Raw genomic sequence first — 12,188 nt, 5'->3', positions numbered from 1 at the left:
TTGAAATAAATAAATAAATAAATCCAGCCATGAATCTGTAGGATCTTATAAACTTGTTGGAGTACAGCAGCTACTTTTCCCCTTTTCAGGAAGACTATGACTAAATGCTGATTCATGGATGTATTAGCAGCACCTTTTTTTCTTTTTTAAAAAATTTGTTTACCATTTTATTTGGTGAAGGAATATGGAGAGCTTGAAAGCTTGCACATTATTTTATGACTCTGAATTGGATTTTGTTCAGTTTTCTCCTTTCTTGGTATGGAGAAATGGAGCATCAGGACAGCACAATGGAACAGATGATCAGTCAAGCTTAAAACCTGCTTACTCATTAGAGTTGCCTGCCTGTAGTCAGGGAAAATAGTTGCAAATGAGAAGCCGTTCTCTCTTTCTCTCCATCTTCCTCTGTTTCTAATTTATTACAGCTGTCAGAATTCCTCCAAACACATTTATTAGCTTATTTAAGCCATTATAATCCTACAGTAATGTGTTGATTAGGTTCACTATCTGGATGTTTCAGCAATCTATTCAATCTGCTGTACTAGATTTCTTTTGAGGATTAATTTTGCATTTAACAGGATTAGGCTGTAATACTTTACTTAGCAACCTGGAAGTAAGCCCAATTAACTTAATGGGACCTCTGAGAAGACAGGTTAAGGGGACATTGTTAGAGTGATTTTATACTCCCCACCCCAGTGGCCCCACTGTCTGGAAACATAAACTTTAGTCATCAGCTGTTTCTTTGACCTCTTATTTGTTGGACAGTCTTTCTCAATATGACACCTCCAGATTAACAGGAATTGTTATGTAGCCTTCCTACTATAGCAACTGGATAGCTTATTCTTGTCCAGCACCTCATCCAGAAAGGAGCAATGAGGCTGGAAATGGGCTGTATCCATCTTTAAATTAAAATGCCCCATTGGATGGAGATGGGGATCTAGATCAATCAAATGAGGAACTTGATCCAAGCTTCTGCTTCCACTACCAACAAGAGAGATCAACGAATAAGAGAGGGGACCTGTGAGTCTTCAGATGAAACTGAATTACAACTCCCAGCAGCTTTAGTGAGCACTAGACACTAAACCATAACCCATTTGGTCATCATTTCAGAAATATTTGCTTACCTAAATAAACAGAATGACCAAGGGCAAAAAAGCAGTGGGAGTGGGAGTGACTTATAACTTGCTGCCAGCTTCCCCATTGATCTTGCTTGTGGGAAACTGGCAGGGAGCATCAGAAATCCTTCCTTCCCTCCTTCCCTCCCATGTATAATATAGGCTTGCAGCGTTTGCCCTCCTCTCGCCACCCTCAGGAAAGCCCTGGTGAAGCCTCCTCCTCCTCCTCAACTAGTCTGCAGAACTGCTTGACACTTTGCTGGTGGGAGGTGGAACAAAGGGAGCTGCAGACCATGAGGAAAACTGCATCCCTACTCTCCATTCCAGTGTGTCTGCAAGGGCCCCCTCCCTTGAGGGAGGAAGAGGGCTCACCCATCAACTGCTGGCATCCCCCCCAGCCAGCCCTCCCTCACCAGCAGGCATCCAAGTCACTCCTTCATCCTTCCCTCAGCCCCCACCAACTTTAAGAGATTTCAAATTCATGCCTCGCTTCCAAAGCAGCCAATTGCTACTCACCCGTCAGGCCTTGCCACTGGCTGATTGGGTGCAGGGGACAGAGGGAGGTGGGAAAGAGGTTGGGAATATGCCCATGATGATCATGTGATCTGGGCTTATTGCAGTAGTGCTGAAGCGGTCACAAATTTCCCAAATTTCAATCCTATGGGAGTCATGGGTCCCAGATTTTGGCCGCATTTTGTAAGTTAGCCCATTTGAGGTACCTTGGTTCAAAAATTGTTGCCCTATGATACACTATTTTGCCCAGTTGAAGGTTACAGACACAAGAGTTTTAGTAGTATATAGATAGCAAACAGTGAGGAATTTTGGAGAGCCCCAAATATCAGCCTTTTTCATCATGTTGTTCTTCACATGTCCATCTCCAATTCCCATGTTGTCCCACACAACCCATCCCCAAGATGCATGGGGATTATGGAGCTGTAATTCAACATATTTTACAGGCTGGAGAAATCCAGGTTTCAATGTTTCTTTGAAGAGAAATGCCTGAAAAGGATAGGCAGCAACCATTTCTTTGTATTTTTCCTGGTATTCCCATGAGTTGCCAGGAGGGGGAGCAAATGTGTTACAGTACTTTAATCCAAGCATAGCTTTTCCCCTGATGAGTTACAAGTCAGCCTAAAATCCTCTTTAGCCACTTACTGTTAAATCAGTCTCTGCCCTCAGCAGTCAGTAAATTACATGAAATCAGATCATAACAGGGGGAGGAGGTCTTCAAGTGATGGAGAACCCCCTGAGACTTAGCAAATTAGATGGATCAATGGATGGTACTGTGGAGTTTGCATAATCATTCATATCTATTATTTAACAAAGCAACACAGAAATTCTTTAGGTCAAACAGGCAAAGTACTCAGATAAAGTACAGTAGTTACACTCCTTAGACACCTAGATAGGGCAACATTTTTAAGATAAATGTGCTATAATATATCTTAAGAAACTGCTCAAACTCAATATTTTAAGACTTGCAGCTACTAAAGGAAATCAGCTTCTAGAGCTTATGGATGGGAGGGTCCTTGAAGACAGAGATTCTGCCATGGGCCACATTTTCATACCTCATCCTAGAGGATGAAAACTTACTGAGATCAAATTGCTTACTTCCTCTAAAATATTAATCTAGCACTTGTTTAGTTATGGCTGGTTTAGCTTTCATGTTAAAACAAATGTGGCTTGAAAATCAGAATATTAAGCAAATCCCCCCAGTGTGATTAGCTTTGTGGTCCACTGTGTTGTATATATCCTGGTCGGGGGATAATTCAGTACATCATGGTTAACATGTGCAAGTACATATTAAGATAACAATGGAACACAAATTAAATAGCCTTAAAGGTGGAGGACTGCATGAAATCAAGATAAATCAACTCTATTTTTGGATCACTTTAAACACACAAAATAAGGGATTTAAGTGAATCTGCATGGCAACTGTCACTACAGCTATATTAAACCCCCATAGTTCCAATAATTGATCAGTGGAATTGTGGTTAATAACAGCAAAACAATCCCAAATTATCCCCACCTTGCTTATTGTTCTTGCAATTTTATTATGATACTGATTATTAATATTGTATATAGTGTATCATGTGACTGCAGGGGTGCTGTGACAGTTGTAACTTTGGGCACCGGTCGTAAGTCACTTTTTTAGTGCCATCCTAACTTTGAATGGTCACTAAACGAATGGCCATTAAGCAAGGACTACCTGTACGTTTCTTTAAAGCCACCTAAATTCATTTTTTGATTGAAACAGCATAAAAACACTTATAATAAATCAGAAACAAAAAAATGTCTTGCCCTCTTCCCTGTGTTGGACTACATCAGCCATAACTCCAAGCTGAAATAATCTTGAGTCATTTTCTACATGTGCTTAGAACAGTATATTGGAAGCAGTCACCATCTAGATCACCTTCCCCCAAAGTGACAAAAATGATGTGGGTGGATGTTTACTTCAGAAAAGATTTTGATCATTTCAAGATGAGATAGCTGTGGCCCTCCAGTGCTGCTGAACTACAATTCCCAGCAGTCCCAGACAGGATGGCTCCTGATGAAAAACTGTGATATAAGTTCAGCAATTTCTGGAGGCTCACAGAATGTGATAATTAATCCTCCCTGCTCCAGAATTAGTGATATGTGGGTGTAAAACAAATTGAAACACATCAGTATGCATGTCTTTAAAAAAACAATTTGCTATTTACGGCAGCAAACTTGCCTAATAATTTATCAGGAGTCTGCCAGCACCTTTTCCAACTAACAAATTTTATGAAATGGCATAAGCTTTCGTGAGCTGCTGCTCAGTTCAGCAGATGCATAGAATGGCTAGACTGATGTAAGATTTACACTGGGAAGAGGTGGGGAAAGGGAGAGGAAGGGGTTGGTTATATAGGTACAGGTTACATATGAGACAGATTGCCAGTACCTTATCAATTAGCAATTGAAATGTGTTAAAAACTCATTGTGTTTGTTGAGACCTTTTGATGTATATAAGTGTAGCAATCTTTTGCTCAATGGTGCTGTTAAAGTCTTGTTTTTTCAAGATGGCGGCTTGGAAAAACAAGTGTCCTGGGAAGTTGAAATGCTCTGATATTACTTCGTCCTTGTTTTGAGTGGTGTTCATTAATTCTTTTGCACAAAGTTTGTCCTTTTTGTCCTGTGTAGAATCCAGGGGTACATTGCTGGGAGATTATGGTTTTGCTACCATAGACTAACAGGGCTCTCCTCCTACAATGTCTCTAATAATTTATAATATTTCTTATGGAAATGGTGACCAGATACCAACATATTCTGTACAGATTATACCTTCATCTCCTTTATGTGATTGTGCAAAAACCTGTATTTCTTTTTGGTCATTTCTATCTGCATACCTTTGCCAGATGAGTTTTTTGTCTTGTACCTGCTTTAAGGAATATAACCATGCTTCCTATTTGCAGTCATATTTCACTAAATAACAGTCCAACCTGCATATTTTCACGCATCAAAAGATAAGAGATAACTTGGCTCATAATTATGTTACAGGCCTGAGAGAGCTGTACAAGCTGTACAAATATAAAGTAATATCTATAATATCACTTAAGCTTTTCATTGCTATACATATTTGTTAGTAGACCCCTTGGCTTTGTTTAAATTCATTTAATCTTCATTATTTCATGGTTGTGAGTCTGCTATGGTTTTTGGTGCAGTGATATTTGACCTTATAAAATCATGGTGAAGGTCATTTCTGAAGATGAATTCCACCTACGGGCTTTTGTCATCTTATGTACAATCAGTTAGTTATGGGTAGCTGTTCTGAATTTGCCAAAACTGGTAACTACTTGTCTAAACCACTTTCTTGGCTGAATTAATAGTAGAAGCTTCTGCCCTGGACAGAAGGGTGGGGTGCCTTCTAAAACTGTGCTAGGTAGTTTCTTTAGCTGACCTTGACTGATATCAAAAAGCTAAGTCGGGTCAGAGCTGATTAGTAATTTTATAGGAAACTGGCAGGAAACCCAAGACAAACCACTTCCATATTGTTGCTGAGAGTACTATGTGAATATGTCCATATTAAGCCCAGGAATGGAGCTGAATGTGATGGAGTTACATCAAATATTTTTATAGATAATAGAATGCTTACTAACAGATTCACCCTTAAAGTATTTTTTAGGCAGATGCATGTGTGATTACTGTACAGTATCAGCAAAATCAATCCCTGGTTTTCTTTGTTTGCCTTCCCCTTTGAACCATCAGTCCCCCAGTAGGTGGCAGCATCGTTTTAGAACAAATTCTCCTCAGGACAATGGATCTCTAAATTGCCCTGAGCAAGGAGCAATTTTAAGAAGCCTTGTATACAGGCTTCTGACTGTTTAGGGTCTTCTGATTCATATAATTCCGTGCCTCGAGAACATGTTTTTGAAATACATGGACATTGTTTTGCTGTCAGCATTGGATGGCATTAATTAAGTTGTATATCATGTGATCTGTTAAATAAGTAGGTGGGACAATATTTCTGGAAGCCCCTAATTGAGCTGAGTTGGAGTACGAGATGTTCTGAAGTTGTCCCAAAGGCACCTCTTCTGCTTGGTTTTTTAAAAATGTTTTTAAATTAGGAGCTGGTCTAGACAAGGTCAGATGGGTCCTGCCACGTCATAAACTTTGTCTGAATGGCTAAATGACTATAAGTGTCACATTAGTTAGTAGACAGTAAATTTAGGTTTTGTTTCCTTCTGATCCTTTCATATTTCACTTTTTCTTATAAAATCTGCAGCATATTTTTCTTTGGTACATGATCTACGCTGGTATACATTCAGATTCTTTTCAGGCAACCTTTTAACTTGGTTCCCTCCAGATGAGTTGTACTATAACTCCCATCCTTCCAACCATGTTTGGTGGGTGGATGTAGTAAGACACAATTTGGAGGGTGTCAGGTTCAATAAGGCTAACCTAAGAAATGTGTGTCACACTGCAGGGTTCACTCTAACTGCATATAAATCATTGAACAAATCCTGACAAATGCCACATTCATAAGGCAGGCTAAACCAGGTCATTTTGAATGTTAGGAAAAACTCTCTAGCACTGAGAATAGGATGACCGTGTGCCAATTACCAAGGAAGATGCTGAGTTTCCCTTTGCTGGATGTGTTGGAGGCATTTTAATGAGGATTCTTACCCTTAACAGAGGCCTGGAATCAATGGCCCTAACTGGTCCTTCCAGTTCTATGATTCTATGATTGAAATACCCTTTTTTATCATATTGGTGCAAATTGTGGTTTAGGTGCAGTGCTTTAATCACACTTTGTACCATAGGTAATTGTTAGTTTCGTAGCTTGTCTGTGTTCTTTGTGTTGTCCAAACCCAGAAAAGAAACTGAAATTAATGCACCACTCTTCTGGCCTCCAAATACTGAGAGCAGAGACTACAAGAGTGCAAAAATGGAGCTGCTTCAGCTACTCTCTCTCTGCTTCTGTTTTTTCCTCTTCCCGTGGTTTACAGATTATAATGCCTGGTTTCAGATATCATACTAAACCAAAAGTGAACTCCAACAGCTAATGCAGTGTATGAACCTGCTTTTGCTACAGATCTTCTCTACTACGTCTATCCCAAGATGTAGACTATACACCAATATAATCATTGTCCTTGAACATCTCAAGAGACATTTCTAAATAACTAATAATACTGTTGGATAGATATAATGAGTGCCATACTGCTCTTCTGAGGTATGTATCACCTCAGATTTTCACGAATTCCTGGGTGGGTCATTTTAATGTTCTAATGAATGTTTCTGATATTAATGTCCCCCATTGTTTCTTGCTTAGAACATCCTGAAAGGTTAAGGTTAAAACCCAATGATGTATCGGAAAAGCTTTAGGATTATTTAAAAGCTTAATGGTCCTTAGTGACTTCAAAATCTTGGCTTGTCCTCTGAAACCAACCTGCAAGGGTCCCATTGAATCATCGTTCAGTTTCTGATTCTGTAAAGTACTGTAAAGCAGTTTACAATAATCTCTTTGGCATTTGTGATATATTGGAGTTTTCAAAACAGAAAATTGATTTTGTAGTTTTTCTCTGAAATGTTTATCACGGTGCAGCATTCCACTATATTCCAGAACTATAGTCCAGAACTAAGTAATAAACCCACCAGTAGTTGAGAAAGAAGCTGCTATCCTTCTTATTCCCACACAGTTCTTTGGCACATTATGGACAATGCCTCCTAGTTATGAACAACATTCCCTATGGGATAGAATATATTATAATAGGTTTTGTGTTGTTTTTTGACAAGAACTTCATTTCATATCAGAAGAGTGGATTAGAAAGTTATTTGGAGGGAGATGTGGACTGAGGCAAAAACAGATGGGGGAACTGATTAAGCCCACACAACTACCACTTCTTTGCTCCTAAGTTACTCTGGAGAAGTTGGGTTTCTTTAAAAATGGGGAAAACTTTAAAAATTGGGAAAAAGATGGCAATATGGAAAAATCAGATGGAAGTGGGGATATTGACTTTGGACCAACTGATGGATGACGAAAATGAATTTTTTAATGTATTCTGTCTTAAGAGCTAAATATCGTCTATCAGATGTAACCTAATGGCAATATTTACAGCTCCAACATTTGTTAACAACATTGTTTGGACCAGCAGCATTTTCAGCTTCTGAGACACTCAAGATACTAGAACAACTTGTTAAATCCTTTAGAACAAAAATCTACTATTAGTTTGTATAGATATTTGTTATCAATAAATCAATTTGATATGCAGATGTTAAGGGATGAGTGGAATAAAGAATTAGAGATTTCTATATTGCCTAGACAATGGGAGAGTGTCTTCACTTCTATAGCAAGAGTATCAGTGGACCTTAAATTATGACTTATACAATAAAAAATAAAATTTAGAATTGATTGGACTCCACTACGTTTGTATAGAAAAGAATGGTCAAAAACAGCATTTTGTTGGAGATGTAATAAGGACAATGTCTCTTTAAAACATGTTTTTACAATAGATTTCTCCATATACTTGCCAGGTTTGGGAGAAAGTAGTGGACTATATAAATATGATTGTGTGACAAAAGCTCAAATTTTCAGAGGATAATATTATTTTGAACTATATACCTAGTACATGGAATTTGGTATCCAGACAACGTAAATGGATTCTCTGTGCCCTTAGTATGGCCAAAAGACTGATATTGCAGCATTGGAAAGAAATATATGGACCCATTTATTCAATGGATTGAAGACCTGATTGCATTTGCTGCCTATGAGCGGATTGCCTATAGTTGTAGACTTTGTATGGACAAGTATAATAAAATATGGGACTCATTTATACAAAATATAGTAGGTTAAAAAAATGTGATAGTCATATAAATCTATTAGAAATATATATGTACCTAAATAATATTTGTATTAGATAAGCATATAGAGAATTGAAATTATTTATTAAATTGACATTTTTTTCCTCTTTGTTGTATTTTTTTTCACTTTTTTACTAAACTATTTTTATTTTTTTTTCCTTCTTTTTGTAATCATTTTTTTTTTAAAAAAAAAAAGTTACCCTGGAGAAAAAACTTGGCTTTCAACAAGAAAATTAATGTTGGAGTTTTAATTTATCTCTAAATAATAAGTTACTGCTTTTTGTACTGTGCATAATCACATGGGTTTCAATATAAGACAAATGTATTGAATTATATATTCACGTGTTTTTGAGGAACTGGCTACTTTCCCTTTCCTTTCCTCTTTCAAGTACAGACAAAAATGAGATGGGCAGCAGGGAATAGTTGTCTCTGATATATTCATATTATCAGGGCTATGTGAATTCTGCAACTGTACTACTTTGTGTTGCAGAATTCCACATCTTTAGAAGCCCCCGCCCCCCAAAAAATAGAATTAAATTGAGATAATTTAAAAACAAAGGTGAATTTCTCAACTTTAAAGATGCCCATTGCTTATAAAGTCTTAGAGGGTAGAGGAGAATCTGAGCAAGAAGTGTGGAAAAGGCATCCTTGTGTCCCCAATGAGCAAACAGCAGTATAAGCAGGGAAATCTATTTAATTTGAAAATGTATAAAGATTTCTTCTTTTAAAGTGTAGAAAACCTGCTGTGATTATGACTGTTGCTTTGACTCTGTTAAATGAACAACACATATTACAACATGAAAACCTGAGTTGCCAAAGCATAGGCCAGTGTTATTCTACCTGCTGCAATGCCTTTTCATGCTCTTGTGTCTCTCAACTGTGTGAAGCCAATTGTGGCCATGGCTTAATAAGATGTGTGAACCCAGCAAGGTGTGGGTTACTCAGCATGCATGTGCTTATCACATTGAGTCTAGTTGGTTAGGTATTATGCCTTAGCAAATGTGTCAAATGTGTTGATTTGACACAACATTTCATATATACATACAGTACATACAATGTGGATGAGCCCTTAGGCTTTCTTCACCAAGTAAAAGCTTGGTGAAGAATCCAAGCTTTTACTTGGATTCTTGATGAAAAAATCCTCAGTCCTGGAAACCTCTTGGTATACTGTCTGCTTGTCATTCATGAATAGCGAAAGAAAGGTGCTTTGTGTATACCTTTTGTTTCACAGAAGTTAATCCAAATTTCTTGCCCTCTGTTAATACACTCTTCCCCCCTCTGCCCCCAAATGTCCTTCCTTTTTCTACCCTCTTCCATTGTATTTTCATTGCAAATGAAATAGGGCTTATCGTAGCCTATTGTTTTTCTTTTATGTAAGGCTATTCTGTCACAGAATGACTGTTCTGGTGTATGTTTCCATATCTTCAGAAGTGGTCTGTTACCTGCATGCTGTGTCCTCATTAGGTTTCTTTTTCACTGTTCACTTCTGCTTGACAGCAAACAGCTATCATGCACTCTGTTTTATTAAAAGTTGACCTGACATTTCTCTATACTTTGCATTCAACAATGCCTTCATAATACAAGGATCTTCAGTATATGTGGCTAAAAAGAGAGCTAATCATTTAAGACAGGCAGAGATAGTTTGAGAGTGTCTGAATTGCCTAAAAAAGACACACATTGCCTCCCCTGATACAGGCTGTGAAAAACTGATTCTGCAGGTTTTCAGCCTTGATCCAATTAAGACTAATGAAATGCCAACAGTAATTGTGTTATAGTTAGAGTGGGAGTCTGTTTTGCTGTTTATTTATAGACTTACAGGCTTATTCAAAATAAAATCCACTGTATTCAGTCAAGCTTATGTATATAGAGCACCCTCCCCTATTCTTGGCATCCTCCAGATTGGTCAATTCTGGGAGTTTGATCTGGAGGATGTTCAGACTGGAAAAGGCTGGCATAGGGACATCTTCCTTACTTAACTGCTGTTCTAAGACAGACTATTAAAATTAACTGATAAATATGAACATTTCCCTATTTTTGGGGGACGAGGCGGGGGGAATAATGCTTTTTCAACAGACCCCAATATAAGTAATTGGCTAGCTTATCTACTATACGGATTAGTTTGGAAGCCTCTGTAGGAAGGGTACATTCTCTCTGAGCATCAAATAACTGAATGAAGATTCAAAGAATGCATTGCATTAAGCAGATCCTTGAGATTTGGAAAAACAGATAAAAAGCATTTATGGTGCAGTTCATAATATCCACTCAGCTTTGCAAAAACAGATGTTTAGAATTCAGCTGCATGTTCCTGATTCATCTTTCCCTTTGTTATTCATTATCCGTTCATTTCTTTGTTTTTTTGCAGAGGTTAGCTTTGGTTTTGTGCAAGTCATTGGTTGGCCATAACATTTGATGAAAGCAGAGGAACAATTCATTAATGCAGCCGTGGTTGGGGATAATAAGAGTTGAAGTCTCACATGTCTGGAGGGCAACATGTTGGTGAGGACTGAACTACCATAACTGAAAAGCAGAAAAGCTAAACGGCAAAGACCCCAATCCAGCAAATGAGCTACAGGTCACAATTCTGAACTCTATTCACTAGAAAATAGAATATGGATCACAAATACAAAATTCTGTTCACAAATATGTATTCCAAGTCTACTTTCTCTAAAAAAAAAAACTTAATTCATATGACATGTTATCTGGGTGGCCTCTAAAAAAGACAATTGGTGTCCTCTTTTTGTGATGTACTTTGTCATGTGGTACATACAATCATAGGATTTTGAAACAAGAAACAGTTCTGGTAGCTTAAGTCACTGGAATCACACAGGGAGCTGTCCCCACAGATTATTTGCCATATACAGAACATATTTTATGCAACTGGATTTCCAGCTATTATACTCAAGAGTAATATCTATGTGTGAGTCAGACATGTCACCTCCCCTCCTTCATTAGCTGGTATGAGAGTCTTGATATAATGATATATATGAATATGTAATATTGTGAAAAATACAAGTTGATTGAATTATGAATGCAGTTTCTGCCTAACTGATGCTCACTGGCTGCTTTTGGGTTTTTTTTTCTTCATATATAGTACCATTAATGTGCATAAGGAAATTCGACAATTTCCTGTTATAATAAGGTGTCATCTGGATGTACTGGGACAGAACTTCCATAGTTCCTATGCCTAGTGGCCATCTTGGATAAAAACTGTGAGAGCTATAATTTATCACATCTGAATGTGATTTGATTGGGGAAACTTGATTTCCAAGGGATCCTCTTAGAAAATAATATTTTAAAATGTAATGCAGGGTAAAATAGCAAAAAATGAGACAGGTAGGATAAAACAGGCCATCAATATGTGTTTGAACTTGTTTCAGTTTTGTCACCTTAGGCTTATCTACAGGATAAGAAATGACAAGACATGGGACAGAAGGGGCATGAAGGAGATAAGGAAAGTGATAATATGTTATATTCTGGGCAACAGTTCCAATTTTATATGGAACACTAAGAAAGGAAGGTCAAAATGACTTGAAGAATGATGTACATGAACTGACAATTCACTCCAAACATGCTGATAAAATCCTTCTAAGAGTTGGAATTATGCAGACATTTTTGTCATGTAACTGAGGGGTTTTAAAATATTTTAGGGTATTTTGATATTAATATAGTGTGGCCTTTAAGTGAGGTTCAGCTAGACATCAACCCTGTTGTACAAACCTTGGAGGAAAATAAAGCTAAATAAAAAAGAGAAAGAGTTTA

The 12,188-nt window shown here is 37.6% G+C and overlaps 1 protein-coding gene across 7 annotated transcripts in view; it reads left to right on the top strand.

The window, feature by feature from the left end:
* The window catches only part of NAV1 (neuron navigator 1), a 297,342-nt gene that overhangs the window by 11,729 nt on the left and 273,425 nt on the right, over positions 1 to 12,188 (top strand). The window lies entirely within an intron of this gene.

The sequence above is a fragment of the Python bivittatus genome, unplaced genomic scaffold (genome assembly GCF_059951505.1).
Source record: "Python bivittatus isolate LINGU-HERP-01145 unplaced genomic scaffold, Pbiv_v1 ctg000700_np1212, whole genome shotgun sequence".
In the NCBI taxonomy this organism is placed as follows: Eukaryota; Metazoa; Chordata; class Lepidosauria; order Squamata; family Pythonidae; genus Python; species Python bivittatus.
This window is presented reverse-complemented; position numbering and strand designations above follow the sequence as displayed.